This window comes from Lepidochelys olivacea (genome assembly GCF_965140295.1).
Source record: "Lepidochelys olivacea isolate rLepOli2 genome assembly, chromosome: 2".
Lineage (NCBI taxonomy): Eukaryota > Metazoa > Chordata > Testudines > Cheloniidae > Lepidochelys > Lepidochelys olivacea.
Genome location: NC_140412.1, coordinates 232,077,360 through 232,094,139, shown reverse-complemented (window position 1 = coordinate 232,094,139; position 16,780 = coordinate 232,077,360). Strand labels below are relative to the sequence as shown.

Below are 16,780 nucleotides of genomic sequence, written 5' to 3'. Positions count from 1 at the left end.
CTGCAATTAGGAAAGAAAAAGAAAGTGCACAACTACAAAATGGGGAATAATTGACTAGGTGGTAGTACTGCTGAAAAGGAGCTGGGGGTTACAGTGGGTCACAAACTGAATATGAGCCAACAATGTGATTCAGTTGTGAAAAAGGCTAATATCATTCTGGTATGTACTAATAGGAGTGTCCTACGTAAGACACGGGAAGTAATTGTCTTGCTCTACCTTTTACTGGTGAGACCTCAATTGCAGCACTGTGTCCAATTCTGGGTGCAACGTCTTAGGAAAAATGTGGAAAAATTGGAGAGTCCAAAGAAAAGCAACAAAAATGATGAAAGTTTAGAAAACTTGACCAGTGCGGAATGATTTAAAAAATGGGGCATGTTTATTCTTTAGAAAAAAAAACTAAGGGGGGGACCTAATAACAGTCTTCAAATATGTGAAGGGCTGTTATACATAGGACAGTGATCAATGTATTTATTCTCTATTTCTACTGAAGGTAGGATAAAAAGTAATGGGCTAATCTGCAACAATGGAGATTTAGATTACATTACGGGAAAAAACCCTCTCACTGTAAAGTTACTTAAATTCTGAAATAGACTTTTGAGGGAAGAATTTCTGGACAAATGCTCCATGAAACCAATTATATAACTGAAATACATCTATGATATTTTCATCCTCTGGACAGATGATTTAAACTCCCATACAGATTACCACCACAACTTCAACAATCACCACCCATTCATTAAACTTTCTCTGGAACACTCACACACTAGCATCAACTTCCTGGACACCACAATCAGCTTCAACAATGGAATCCTACAGACAGTTATATACAAGAAACCCAAGGATCACCACACCTATTTTTATTGATCCAGTAACCGCCCACACACACCAATAAACCTTATCTACAGCCAGCCACTCCGATACCACAAAAAATGCTCTGAGGAGAAAGTCTGAGATATACACCTTAACACACTCAAAACCGCCTTCACCAAACAAGGAATCTCCACCAGAGTAGTAGATTGCATCATAGAATGGGCTGCCCAAATACCCCAAGAGAAGCTGCTTCAGTACAGACATAAAACCCCTTCCAACCACACTACCCTAGTTGTCACCTAACACCCCACAGTGGACCCTATATGGGGTATTATCAAACAACTGTGACCCATACTTGATGGGGACCCTATCTTGAAATAAATCTTTCCTGAACCCTGCCTTCTGGCCTTCAAACAACCCCCAACCTCTCCAAGCTCATCACCAGAAACAAACTCCCCACAGACCAAGACACACCAACTTAAAGCAGCAGCAGACTGTGCCCGAACAAGAGATGCAAAATCTGTAGACATATCTCCACTGCTACAAGGATCAACACTCCTCACAACACACCTTTCAAGATCCATGTGTCCTGCATGTGCCTACCACAACATGTGCTATACCTCATTCAATGCACTAAATGCCCTGATAACAACTATGTGAATGAAACCAGACAATCACTATGCTCTCAAATGAAGTCTCACAAGAAAATGATAAAAGACAAAAACACCATCTCACCGGTGGGTGAACACTTTTCACACAGCAATAACTCTATATCTGACCTATCAGTCCTCATGCTCAAAGGAAACTTGCACAACACTTTCAAAAGACGAGCCTGGGAGATTCAATTCATAATTCTGATAGATGCTAAAAGTCATGGACTGAACAGAGACACTGGATTTATGGCTTATTAAAATAATTTGTATCCCATTAACCCTTCCACCACTTTTTGTCCTTTGGCTACAGGGAAGTTAATGGGCCACTTTACCTTGAATAGTTCCTTATATTAACTACTGTATTAACTACTTATGCTAAACTATCTGTTCCACCTTGTATTTAGCTGTGACACTCTGAGTATCTTCCTTAGATCTGAGAAAGAGTTCTGTGAAGCTGCTCGAAAGTTTATCTATCTCACCCACAGAAGTTGGTCCAATAGAAGATACTACCTCACCCACCTTGTCTCAGGAAATCTGAACATATTACACTTGGGTTTTGCTATCTTATTGCAAGGCAATAATAATAAATTGTAAGTCTGTAACTGTGTCTCAGGTAGAGTTGGGCAGGAAACAGTTTTTCCTTCCAGGGAAAATTTCCAAGAATTCAAAAAAATGTTCCCATCTCAAATCAGGATGAAATGTCAAAATCTGGGAAACTTAATGAACTGACAATCTCAACAAAATTTTGGTTCAGATCTATCTGAATCTTTCAACTCCTTTAGATTTTAAAACTTTTTTTTAACTATAATTAACTTAAATTTCAAAAGGGAAATTTTCATGTTTTCGAGGACTGGCTCAAACGTATACATAACCTTTATAAATTTGAAACAATGAACTGTAAAGATGGTGCATACGTTTGTAACATCTGTCACAAAAAGAATCCCCCAAAGGCTCAGAAAGCAGAATCCTTGAGCAGTATGTTTGTATACATTGCCTACCCACAAGAATGGAGCAAACAGGAAAAGCAGAGGGACAATACAATATGCAAATATAGGCACCTGTGTTTGCAGAATTACCCAGTGCAGTAAATCCTCACTTAACGTTTGTAGTTATGTTCCTGAAAAATTCTACTTTAAGCGAAATGATGTTAAGCGAATCCAATTTCCGCATAAGAATTAATGTAAATGGTGGTGGGGGCGGGGATAGGTTCCAGGGAAATTTTTTTCACCAGACAAAAGACATGATATACATGTATAGTATACGTTTTAAATAATTTTAAACAAACAATTTAATACTGTAGTCACCAATGATGATTGTGAAGCTTGGTTGAGGCAGGGGCAGAGAGGGGTTGGGGCACAGGGGCTTGCTCCACTCCACCTGCCCGACACTCCTGCCGGGGAGTGGGGTCAGAGTGTGGAGCTTGCCCCGCTCCACCTGCCTGGCATTCCAGGTGGGGAGTGGGATTGGGCACGGGGGTTTACCCTGGTTGGCCCGCCCAGCATTCCAGCCAGGAAGCAGGCAAACTCCAGACCCCGCTCCATGGCAGAAGCACTGGGCGGGCAGAATGGGGCAAGCCAAACAACCTTATAATGGAACATTGCGCAACTTTAAACAAGTATGTTCTCTAATAGATCAGCAACCTAATAATGAAACAATGTTAACCGGGACAACTTTAAGTGAGGAGTTACAGTATCCTAGTGAGTTACTGACCTGAATAGCTGAAATCTTACCTGAAATCGCAGCCCTAAGCAGGTGTTGAAGAAAATGAAATGTTTCTGAATACAGAGACCATTTTTTTGTTGTTGTCTTTTTCAAGGGGTATTTTTATAGTAAGTGAAGTTTGAGGTGTTTAATAAACTGTCCATGTAATAAACTACTGTTTCACAGATAATCTGTACATTTGATGCCCAAATTTCACCATTCAATAAATAAATTAAGAGTACAACCATGGTGCAAGCTGTGTATTATACCAGGTAACATATATAGAGGAAAATACCTCCTTTGGTCTTGGGCACTATCTATACACAATACTATGTCCTTAGTGAAGTTCCAGTTAAACATTGACACTTAAAGGAATGCCACTACATTCCAGTGCTGCACAGAGGATACAAATGGCATTGATAGCAGTTCATCATGTGGTTCACCATTTGGTGTGGAAAGCCTATCCCCAAAACAGTGTTACTGAAGCCATACAATGCTCAGGGCATACCCTCCTACTTCCCTGAATTCCACTGGAATTCCACACAGCACAGCAGGTGTAGCTGCTGAGGGCATTAGTGGGATGATGATCAAGAGGTTAGGTAGGCACTAAAGGAAAGCTACTCTTATTTCAAAAGCATCTATCCCACCATGCACCCTTTTAAGTTGGGTCTATCTGGCCCAGGGCTAGACAACCTATGGCACACGTGCCAAAGGCGGCACGTGAACTGATTTTCAGTGCCACTCACACTGCCCGGGTCCTGGCCACCGGTCTGGGGGGCTCTGCATTTTAATTTAATTTTAAATGAAGCTTAAACATTTTAAAAACCTTATTTACTTTACATACAACAATAATTTAGTTATATATTATAGACTTACAGAAAGAGACCTTCTAAAAACGTTAAAATGTATTACTGGCACGCAAAACCTTAAATTAGAGTGAATAAATGAAGACTCGGCACACCACTTCTGAAAGGTTGCCAACCCCTGATCTAGCCTATAAGAACATGAAGCAGCTGCCTGGGATTCTTTGAAAAGTGGACAACCTGATTGTTATACTGTTTCAAAATATTATCTTGTAGAAGATTCCCAATTACTTTAAAAAGTTATATATAACTAATCACAAATGAAATACCACTAAGGAAACGCATGCGCTTATATCCCGATAAATAGGATCTCAAACTTACCTTCCTCCCTGAGCAATAAGCTGTTCTGTTATAATACTTACTAAACACTTCAAAGATTGTATTAGAAAATGGTTTTCAATGCACTCAAATCAAAATTAAATATTGACTAAACCAAAACTGCTGAATCATTACAACAGGGTAGCCCACTTCTGGGCGCTGCGTGGCCACAAATGGGTGGATTCTGGCCTTGAAACCAGGGTATTCACCTGCAGGAAGATTACTCCCCTGGAGAAGGCTCCTCCAGTGATGTAGAGTCACAGTGTCTCCTACCCTACCACCCCTATCTACTCCAGCTCTGGTATCAAGGACATTGCCTGGCCTTTCCTACACCTCACCAACGTCTAGCTGCCATTTCATCCCTGCCTGCTGCTGTTAGGTGGCTAATCCAGGATCAGGGAAACATCAAAAGCCACTTTCATAGCCCTCCTGAGCTTCATAGCCCTCCTGAGCCCTCCTTAGCTTTGGATCTAGGCCTGTGGCTACAGGTTTTGGAATATTGTATTTGTTGCAAGTAAATAAAGGATGTTGGCATACTATATTAATTACAAATTGGCAACAGAATTTTCAGCTCTATCTTCTGTAATTTTTAGAATGCAAATGCCTAAAAACCAACAGACTACAGAACAATATTTATACTGGCTTCTGTTTTAAGTCATTCCGAAATATACTGTCCCTCGAGGCAATTCTTTACCTGAAGTTCATCCGCTAACTTTAAGGTCAATATTTACTTAATGGATCAGTAACTCTTGATGAGATCTTCAGTGGCTGTCAATCTAATTTGTATCACTAATTTGTAAACAAAATTCAATAAAGCCAGAGTTACTATAATTTTATTACCTTCAAATAAATTGTATTTCACTGTAACAAAAATATTTTAAATAGTTCCAGCTACAGTAACTATGACTGTTTTTCTGCATCACACATGGGACTGTACTGTGACTGGCCTTTGCCAGGGTACATAGGAAAGCAGACTTTGCAAAGAGCCTTTACCCACTGCAGTTGCTGTATATGGGAACGCTACTCCCTGAGCACGCTCCCAAGGGGATGCATTGCTCCAAAGTTGTGGAGAGGAAGTTCAGGCACAACAGTCTCTTTCTCTCTCCTTTGCACTAGCCCACTAAGCAAGTCAGATATATTGTGGGGAGCAGATGCACCATTTGCACATTCCTTCTGCCTACCAGGCCACTTAGGAAGGCACCATGCCTGAACCCACCCAGAGGCAGTGCAGATCTGAATCTCTTCCCTGTACGACAGTGCCTAAATATCATTTATCTGTCAGTATGTTACAACAATCTATAACTCAATGTACTGGATGTATATGTCAGATCATGCAAAGACTACACATAACACATTCAAATATAAAAAGTATAAATAATGAACTGGTAATCTAACAAGACATGCTATAATTCAACATTATCTTGACATGTTTGGTCACATCCCAACCATTATCCCTGGTTGTTCAGTGAATAGTGCTCATGATGGGGTGTCCCATACAAGCTCTGACCGGGTTAAAATGAGCCAATTAGCTTTAAGGCTGCACCTGGGGGAAGAGTCAAGCTTGACTGATGAGCACTAATTGAAGATGAAGCCCAGCTGGGCAGGAGCAGTCTGGGCTTGTGTGATGCTTCGCAGACCAGGTGCCTGCTCATGCAAAGGCCCTTATGCCTCAACTGAACACTGACTAATGCTTAACTGGAAACCAGTCAGGGTCACCTGCATGTTTGTATTGTTAAAATAGATATTAGGTTTATGAAAATATGTTTAGACTTTATGAAATGCTTGTAAGTTGCTCCATGCATTAATCTCATTTATAATATTTGTATCCCATATTATAAGGCAATATTTAAGTGTTTGCTCTATAACTGAAAAAGTGTTTGCACTGAAACCGTAAAACCACCAGTCAGGAGAGAAGCATTACCAAATGTGGAAATACTAACTTACCACAGGAGGTGTTATCTCCTGCCCAACAAAAAAAAAGGCCTATGGACACCAGGCAAACCCTTGTGGAACATCAGAAGATAAAAGACTTTGTCGATTGCTCCCCCCATGCCCATGAACAGGAGATATGCACAAAGACTCACCCAATAGTTTGAACTCTGGGTATAGAGAATAAAAATCCCTGGCAAGTGGAAACTGTGTTTCTATGCTGCTTGGACTTTGGGCGGGCAAGATTTCTAAGCATAAGCAAGGGCTCCAGAGCTGCTTGGCCTGGTTAGCCCAAGAAGACATATAGGGTACATCTACACAGCAAAGAAAAAGCTGCAGCTGGCTTGTGCTGGCTGATGTGGGCTACCAGGGCTCAGGTTCATGGGGTTCTTTCATTGCTGTGTAGACTTCTGGACTCAGACTGGAGCCCAGGCTCTAGGACCCTGTGGGGCCAATCGTGGAATTTTCTTCTCTGTGTAGACATACTCATAGAGCTTGCATTTACAGCAGCTTCTATTGTCTAAGACTCTAACTCATATTTGTATGTTGTCATAAATATAAAGGGAAGGGTAAACCCCTTTGAAATCCCTCCTGGCCAGGGGAAAGCTCCTCTCACCTGTAAAGGGTTAAGAAGCTAAAGGTAACCTCGCTGGCACCTGACCAAAATGACCAATGAGGAGACAAGATACTTTCAAAAGCTGGGAGGAGGGAGAGAAACAAAGGGTTTGTGTGTCTGTCTGTAGTCGTCTTGGCCGGGGACAGAACAGGAATGGAGTCTTAGAACTTTTAGTAAGTAATCTAGCTAGGTATGTGTTAGATTATGATTTCTTTAAATGGCTGAGAAAAGAATTGTGCTGAATAGAATAACTATTTCTGTCTGTGTATCTTTTTTGTAACTTAAGGTTTTGCCTAGAGGGGTTCTCTATGTTTTTGAATCTAATTACCCTGTAAGATATATACCATCCTGATTTTACAGGGGGGATTTCTTTATTTCTATTTACTTCTATTTTTTATTAAAAGTCTTCTTGTAAAACACTGAATGCTTTTTCATTGTTCTCAGATCCAAGGGTTTGGGTCTGTGGTCACCTATGCAAATTGGTGAGGCTTTTTATCCAACATTTCCCAGGAAAGGGGGGGGTGCAAGTGTTGGGAGGATTGTTCATTGTTCTTAAGATCCAAGGGTCTGGGTCTGTAGTCACCTAGGCAAATTGGTGAGGCTTTTTACCAAACCTTGTCCAGGAAGTGGGGTGCAAGGTTTTGGGAAGTATTTTGGGGGGAAGGACGCGTCCAAACAGCTCTTCCCCAGTAACCAGTATTAGTTTGGTGGTGGTAGCGGCCATTCCAAGGATAACGGGGGTAATATTTGTTACCTTGGGGAAGTTTTGACCTAAGCTGGTAAAGATAAGCTTAGGAGGTTTTTCATGCAGGTCCCCACATCTGTACCCTAGAGTTCAGAGTGGGGGAGGAACCTTGACATATGTTTACCTGCTTTACCCTGGCAAATATTTCTCTTATTTTTTCCTTAGTTAATAAATCTTTAGTTAGTTTATTATAGTATTGCGTACAAGCATTGTTTTTGGTGTAGGATCTAAGGTGTAACTGACCTGGGTTAAGTAACTGGTCCTTTGGGACTGGGAATAACCTGAATATTGTTGTGATTTTTGGTGTAAGGGACCATCTATCACAAAGGCAAACTTCACTGGGTGGCAAGATAGACCGGAGTACCCAAGGAGACTGTCTGTGACTATGTTAAGGTTGCTATAGTGCTTGAGGAGTTCACACTTGATATTTGGTTGGTGAAATCTAAGTATAGAACTCACAGCCAGTTTGGGGTTTATGCCCTGTTTTTTAACAGTCTGCCCTGAGATTGGTTTTCATGCTCCTGAGCCACTCCTGACAGCCTGACAGAAGTGGGTGACAGGGAGAGAGTCTATAGTCACTCTCCAGGCACAGAGTGGCGATTAGGAGGAAACCCAATGAGGAACCAAAGCCCTGAGATCCTGTCCCCGATAGAAGGGATTTATCCAGAGGTGTTCTGGAAGAAGAAAGCCTGTGGAACATGGCTTAGGAAGATGCCAAGGGAAAGACCAGTGAGGGTTGAGACAGTATAGACCTTGGCTACCGATGATAGGGTCCCTGGGCTGGAAGTCGGAGTAGCCAGTGGACCCAGGTTCCCCTACCAGCCACTGGGAAAGTGGCACAGGTTGGGAATTGCGGAAGACTGTCTGAGACTGCACACAGGCAGATTGTCCGGTGGACCTGGCTGCACCGGAAGGGGAAAATTATATGGTGACTTTAATGGAGGGCTGAGTCAGAAAGGAAAAGCACCCCAATTCCAATACCACCCTATACCGGAAACCTACTGACCGCTATTCCTACCTACATGCCTCCAGCTTTCACCCTGACCACACCACACGATCCATCGTCTACAGCCAAGCTCTGCGATACAACCGCATTTGCTCCAACCCCTCAGACAGAGACAAACACCTACAAGATCTCTATCAAGCATTCTTACAACTACAATACCCACCTGCGGAAGTGAAGAAACAGATTGATAGAGCCAGAAGAGTTCCCAGAAGTCACCTACTACAGGACAGGCCTAACAAAGAAAATAACAGAACGCCACTAGCCGTCACCTTCAGCCCCCAACTAAAACCCCTCCAACGCATTATTAAGGATCTACAACCTATCCTGAAGGATGACCCAACACTCTCACAAATCTTGGGAGACAGGCCAGTCCTTGCCTACAGACAGCCCCCCAACCTGAAGCAAATGCTCACCAGCAACCACATACCACATAACAGAACCACTAACCCAGGAACCTATCCTTGCAACAAAGCCCGTTGCCAACTGTGCCCACATATCTATTCAGGGGACACCATCACAGGGCCTAATAACATCAGCCACACTATCAGAGGCTCGTTCACCTGCACATCCACCAATGTGATATATGCCATCATGTGCCAGCAATGCCCCTCTGCCATGTACATTGGTCAAACTGGACAGTCTCTACGTAAAAGAATAAATGGACACAAATCAGATGTCAAGAATTATAACATTCATAAACCAGTCGGAGAACACTTCAATCTCTCTGGTCACACGATTACAGACATGAAAGTTGTGATATTACAACAAAAAAACTTCAAATCCAGACTCCAGCGAGAAACTGTTGAATTGGAATTCATTTGCAAATTGGATACAATTAACTTAGGCTTGAATAGAGACTGGGAGTGACTAAGTCATTATGCAAGGCAACCTATTTCCCCTTGTTTTTTCTCCCCCCCCCCCATACGTTCTTGTTAAACCCTGGATTTGTGCTGGAAATGGCCCACCTTGATTATCATACACATTGTAAGGAGAATGGTCACTTTAGATAAGCTATTACCAGCAGGAGAGTGGGTTTGTGTGTGGGGGAAGTGGGGGAGTGAGAAAACCTGGATTTGTGCTGGAAATGGCCCAACTTGATTATCATACACATTGTAAGGAGAGTGATCACTTTAGATAAGCTATTACTAGCAGGAGAGTGGGGTGGGGGGAGGTATTTTTTCATGCTTTGTGTGTATAAAAAGATCTTCTACACTTTCCACAGCATGCATCCGATGAAGTGAGCTGTAGCTCATGAAAGCTTATGCTCAAATAAATTGGTTAGTCTCTAAGGTGCCGCCAGTACTCCTTTTCTTTTTGCGAATAGAGACTAACATGGCTGTTACTCTGAAACCCATTTAAACCAATTGCAGTACACACGGTAGTAAATGTTTGGAGGATCAGGCTCTTAAACTGCAAACCTCTTGGTCCTTATATTTGTTTCTGTATAGTGTTGGGCACCACCAAAGCACAACAAGTAAAAATAAAAAAAAAATAAAAAAATTAGAGAGGAGACCTGGCCTTCATTCTTGTCTATAAAGCATAGGCAATATATCGTCATAATCTTCAATCAATATTCCACCACTTTATGATCTATTAGTATGTAATTGTTAATCAAAACAGAATTATTATTATGTATTTAGTTATATATCTTCCCTAGTCATTTTTTAAACTAATAAATTACTAAATGTATTTTACCACCCAACTTTTGAGAAAATTATTGTGATTTTGAAGATAGATTTATATTCTGTAGTATCTTCCATTTTTATTTTTTGGCTTGAGGGTTAGTTTTGGTTTTTCTTGCTTTTTGGGTTTTGTTTTTCATACCTTAATAGACAAATGACATATATGGTAGCAGAATTATACCTGAATAATGCAAATTTTGAGTAGCAGTAGCTAGTAATCTATTTCAATATTGAATTGGCATGTTTGAAAGAAGCTTCATAATCATAATAGACATTAGAGAAGGCCTGGGGTGATTATTGTGAAATAATCATAGAGGGTTAGAAACATTAAATGACTCCCTATGTCTTGTGATATTATAGGGTTGTAATTATCTCCGTTTACAAAACTTGCATATGAATTAAATGTGAAATAGATCAGGGCAAAATTGCCTTTACATTATAAATAACCTCATAAATTTTAAAATATGACAGAATGTCCCTAGATATCATTTTAAAGATACTGTAGGCATCTGATTTATATCCATTCTGTAACTTCCATGACTAAAAGGAAGGGGCCTGGACTAACAAAGAATATTGTTATATATCACTTTATTAATTTAAACATAACATCGTCACTTATTTTTGCCAAATGTGGAGCAGTTTGAAGGAACAGAGGAAAACAATGACATTTATCTAACAAATAACCACAATAAAAACCTGTCCTCTCTTCTGAGGTGAAACTGTGTCAGGCATTGATTTCCCACTGATGATAAAGCAAACACTGTGCATCATCAATATAAGTGAGCTATCCTGGACAGTTCAATATTTTACTATGATTTCAAACACCACTTATATGGAAAACATGAAAGTGGACTGCTAAAGGAGATTAAAAAGATAAACACACTTAACAGTTATGTTTACCCATATTGGGATGAATGTCTTAGACCAGAAAAGGAATAAAGGAATAAAGTTCTGTCAGTTCTGAGAACTGAACTTTAGTTTCCATCCTGCACAATATTGCACAATGGGAATCCATAAGTGAGCTATGTATGATCAAATAGTTTGCTAAAATAACAATTTGAGAGGGAGTTTGTAAGGGGGAGCCCTAATATAATCACTATGGTTGGGAAGGGCCAACATTGCTCCTGCCTCCTTCACCTATAATCCAGACAGAGAACTTAACCATGGATGCTTCTACCCAGATCCTGGTATGGATTTGCAGAGACTGTGACCTGCATTTCCCACTCTCACAAAGCCAGGCTGGGGGGACCACCCAGTCTGAAAGGTGCCTGCTGGTGGAATCTCTCAGGAAGCAGGTGAGAGAATGACAGAAGAAGCTAGCTGGGCTGAGGAGCATCAGTGCCCACAAAGAATTCATTGAGAGTATTCAGATGGAGACGTCTAAGTTATCCAAGTTATCCAGCTAGAGAAGTCTGTTGTCAGGCCACCAGGAGAGAAGGATGTGGTTCCATCACCGGGCGGACACTGGCTGCTGATTATTTCTGGGAGCAGGCAGTGTTCCACCCCTACTCCCAACTTACACACCAAAGTGATGAAGAACTGTTATGCTGCCCTGGCAATGAGCGACGAGGAATCACCCCCAGAGGTGGAGGAGGAGAAGCCATGTACCCCAAAGCTGAGAGGAGCGCAGCCACCACTACCAGGAGGAAATGTAGGGTAGTGGTGGTTGGTGACTCTCTTCTGAGAGGGACAAAAAGGCACCCATCTGTTGGCCTGACATGGCATCCCAGTATTGCTGCCTGCCAGGGGCCCATATCCGAGACATTACAGAGGGACTGCCCAGAATCATTCAGCCTTCTGACTACTGCCCCATGCTACCATTGTTACAAAAAATGCAAACATCATTCTGGGATGTATTAGCAGGAGTGTTGAAAGCAAGACACAAGAAGTAATTCTTCCACTCTACTCTGTGCTGATTAGACCTCAGCTGGAATATTGTGTCCAGTTCTGGGTGCCACAATTCAGGAAAAATGTGGCCAAAACTAGAGAAAGTCCACAAAAGAGCAACAAAAACAATAAAAGGTCAAGAAAACAACATATGAGGGAAGATTGAAAAAACTGAATTTGTTTAGTCTGGAGAACAGAAGGCTGAGAGGAGACATGATAACAGTTTTCAAACACATAAAAGGTTGTTACAAGGAGGAGGGAGAACATTTGTTCTCCTTAACTTCTGAGAATAGGACAAGAAGCAATAGGCTTAAATTGCAGCAAGTGCGGTTTAGGTTGAACCTTAGGAAAAACTCCTTAACTGTCAGGGTGGTTAAGCACTGGAATAAATTTTCTAGGGAAGTTGTGGCATCTCCATCATTGGACAAACACCTTTTAGGGATGGTCTAGATAATATTAGTCTTGTCTTGATTGCAGGGGGCTTGACTAGATGACCTCTTGAGGTCCCTTCCAGTCCTATGATTCTATGATTCATGGTTCCTGGATCCTTTCAGTAAATCAGCAGATTATTACATGTTTTTAAAAACATCCAGTCTATTGGCTTGATTGTGATATCACTTATATCTACTCTTTTTTTGGCTTGCTTAACATAATTAAAAATAATATTAACATATGTCCCTTTATTGTTTATAATTCACAAGTTGTGTTTCCTTCCTAGAATGTAGTGAACATCTAAGTACACAAGTGACAAGCATTTATGAGAAAAAAGAAAAAAAGAGGGGGAGAGGGAAGGGAATTTTTCTTCTTATATTTTCCTTACTTATATATACAGCTGGTCAAAAAATTTCAAACAAAGTTTTTTCATCAAAATCAATATTTTCTGTCCAAAAATGTTGATTTCTATGCATTTTTTCAATTTTCCAAATGCATATTTCAAAGCCAAGCTAAATATTTCCTTTCGAAGTATTGATTTGATCTGAAACATTCCATTGATGTGCACATGGAAACAATGAGACACAGATATCCTAATGTGGTTAAATGCAGAGGCTGCAACTTTACTTAAAAACTACAGTACTACCCAACTGGAGTGACAGCCCAAAACTACTCAGCGGGGTTGTTCCAGTGCTGATCTCAAGAGGCACCAATGGCCCTCATGTACTACAAACCTGAGATTAAATGTGAAGGCCATGCCCCCTCTATATTCTTAGGTCTGGCTCAGGGCCCCAACTGGAAGCCAGAGTCTTGACTCATCCATTCCTCCACACCAGAGATAGGAGAAATAAGAGAAAGTGAGCCACAAGCTGCATTACACATACAGGCAAACCCAATGTGCAAGTCATGCCCAGGACCAATACCCAAGCAGATTGCTGACTTACAGAGACCTCAATCAGACCTTTTCTAACCAAACCACTACATGCATCTGCCAAAGTTGTGACAATTGTAACTTCAATGCCATAAACATGCCAGATGGAAGGTAAAAAAATCCACACAGCAGTTTCCCAATTTTGCCATATCCTTCCAAAAATCCCTTCCAGAACATAAAACTGGTGAGCAGCTAAGTCCCCAGCATCAACAGAGATCCAGAAACTAGATCAAGAGTGAGGCTGAAACAGGAAGTTCACAATGAGCAAACAGTATCAACTCCCACCCTACCCCCTGCACACTTCACCTCCCCTATGGGGGAGCCAATCACATGGATGAAGCACCATCTCCACCACCCAGCGTATATTTTGAAAATACACATTTTTTTTCTAATTGACATTTTGTTGTCATTGAAAATGCCAGCAATCGGAAGAACAAGCTGTTTCCTATGCAACTTGGAACATGCATGATCACTTGTGCTTTTCTAATTCTAGCCAAAACCATCTCATTTTCAAAATCACCAAATTTGGAAGGGTAGGCAAACCGGCAGCAAAATTCAGTCAAGAACAATAGTGGACATAGGAATGAGCCACAGCTCTTGATCTAACTGACCTAGTAGACCTCTCCTTCCCAAAGCAATTAAATCCCCAAATGAATACTCAAGGTAGGCGAAAAGCTCACTCTACAATACATGGCCAATGCAACAATTGACAAAAACTGAACAACTCAGTAACAATTTCCAATTTTGAGCAATATCCAAGGCATTCAATATCATGCTGATGTTTTCTCTGCCCATTACTCCCCTTTTTACACCAAACTTGGCCCTATAGCTTTCCATTTTACCCCCTTTGACCTGAGGGCTAGTCAAAATTCAGGGCTCCAAACTGGGAAGTTCCAGTTTGAAGTTAAAATTGATGGTGACTGGTATCTTCTTGATGCAATTTTCTTCATTTCAAGGAATGTACAAAGTCCTGTCTCTCTGAACAGAGAATGAATCTAGAACAAAAGGAGCAGTTTCTTAGCTCACAGCCCTCAAGCCTCTTTACCCAGTACCAGACCCAAAAACTCTCTCTAACTTTTTCCTGGATCACACTGTGCTTACAGGCTCCTGTGTGGCTTTCTTGCCCCCTCTCCCTCTCTCTGTTTTTGTCTGTTCTCTGTTTCTGTCTATTCTCTCTGACACCCCCATCCACCTGGACACAATACCCAGTCAACCCATCTGCCCACCTGGTGCTAGTTTCTGGACAGACTTTATTAGGGCTCGTTTTGGATGTGACTCCTTAACAGTCTCTTACAACTATCTTAAATGGATTAATTTCCATATAAGCTTGAGTGAGGTTTTAATTCCCATAACAAAAGATTACACTCAGCTCATAACACTCTGCAGAGGAAGGAAGGGTAGGAGAGCCCTATGGTGCTGTCACACTAAGTGTCCTCACTAACTCAAAACATCTTCCTAACCCTAATCAAGGACCCATGTATGACTATTGATTTTGGAGTTTTTTAGGCAAACTACTAAGCATCCAACATACTTCCTTTCTATGCAAAACAAGTATGCATGCGGAACTTGCACAAAGAGGAACTAAAATATATTCAAACTCCAATTTAAATGCAGTGCACATTTCAATTCAATTCAAAGTCAAGTGCTTCCATGTTTAGGGCCTGGTTCACTTCTCACAGACACAGGTATAAATTATGAGTAACTCCATTTCAAACAATAAATTTATCCCCAGCATGAAACTGGTACAAGTGAGAGTAAAATCAAGCTGCCAATGTGAAAAGTGCCGTTCACATTCCTTCCAAGTAGGTTGCACACTGTATGCCTAGTCACAATAAAAACAAATCCAGATGTCACACAACAAACAGTACAGTTTGTACTACTGGCATTAATGTTTAGCTATCAATATATTATATAGTAGGCTAAATTAATATAGAAAATGAGGTATAAGAATGAGTTTTAGTTCTGGGTTTTAAGAACTAGGTACATGTTTGGATACAAACAAATTCTACTGTAATTACTCTCTGCCCTAGAGTAACTTGTTCTCATTCACACTAAGGACTGGTCTACACTACAGATTTAGATCAATGTAACTCTGTAAGCGTCTACACTAAAATGTAGCTCCCTTCAGTGCTCTCTGTAGGTTCCATCACTCTCCACCTCTGCGAGAGGTGTAGCACTTAGGTCAATTTAGTTAGCTTGACACAGTGTTAGTGTAGATACTGCACTGGTTACATCAACTGTTGCTGCCTATCAAAAGCCATCCCACAATGCTTCACACTGACAGTTAAATCAGTGCAAGTGCTCCTGGTCAGGACATGCACCAACGACAAATGGGGCATAGTGTGGATGTGCAAAAGCAATTTAAATTACTGCAGTGGCTGTATATGGACATAACTTAGGGAGACCTATTTTTGTAGTGTAGACTGTAGTGCAAAGGGGCCTTAAATGGATATAAACCTTTACGCCCACCGTAAGGTTTCTCTAAATAGCCAAACTGATGTAACAGGGCCTTAGTGTCAACGAGAATGTGGCCGTTTGTCCCTTAACATAGTCCTTATGGAAACAAAACATGGCACCATCTACCTCTAATATTGCCTTAGGTCAGTTAAATAAAGGAATTAATTTTTGCTAATATTTTCTTTTCAATTAATTTTCTGATGAATTGGCATCACATGGTCAAATGAATAAACATCTCAAATATGTTTGCAAGTATACCAACCCCAGTATGATCCACAAGACAAAGTAAAACTTAAATGTTCTATAACACAAAGCGTTTTTTTAAAAAGAGGGCACTGGATTTCCAGCTGTTCTTTATAATAAATTTGTATTCTATTAACTGATACCTACTTTTCAACCCATGAGCATTAGGCTCTTCACCCAAATATTTTGATGGCATATTCAGTCTAATGTCACGTAGTAAAAGGTTTTTCACAAAAAATAAAAGGACAAGCTGTTCCATATTCCCAGTTGGCTTTGCAATCGACATAAGCATAGTTTCATGGTATTAAATGCTGAAAGAATCAAGTAACAGCTGTTTCAAAATGCCATGTGTTCATCTTCAAAGATGATAACCAGGCATTCTGGTATGGGGAAATATGGCTGCAGCAGAACAAAATGTTTGGGAACATATTTAATCAAATGACAAATGTGTTTCAAAGTAAATTTGATCAGAGAGTGTTTCTTACTTTTGGCTTTATTTTAGATTAG

General features: G+C 40.8%; 1 protein-coding gene across 1 annotated transcript in view; it reads right to left on the bottom strand.

The window, feature by feature from the left end:
* The window catches only part of MALRD1 (MAM and LDL receptor class A domain containing 1), a gene marked incomplete at both ends in the record, with an annotated part of 444,317 nt that overhangs the window by 331,295 nt on the left and 96,242 nt on the right, over positions 1–16,780 (bottom strand). The gene's annotated exons all lie outside the window — the stretch shown is intronic.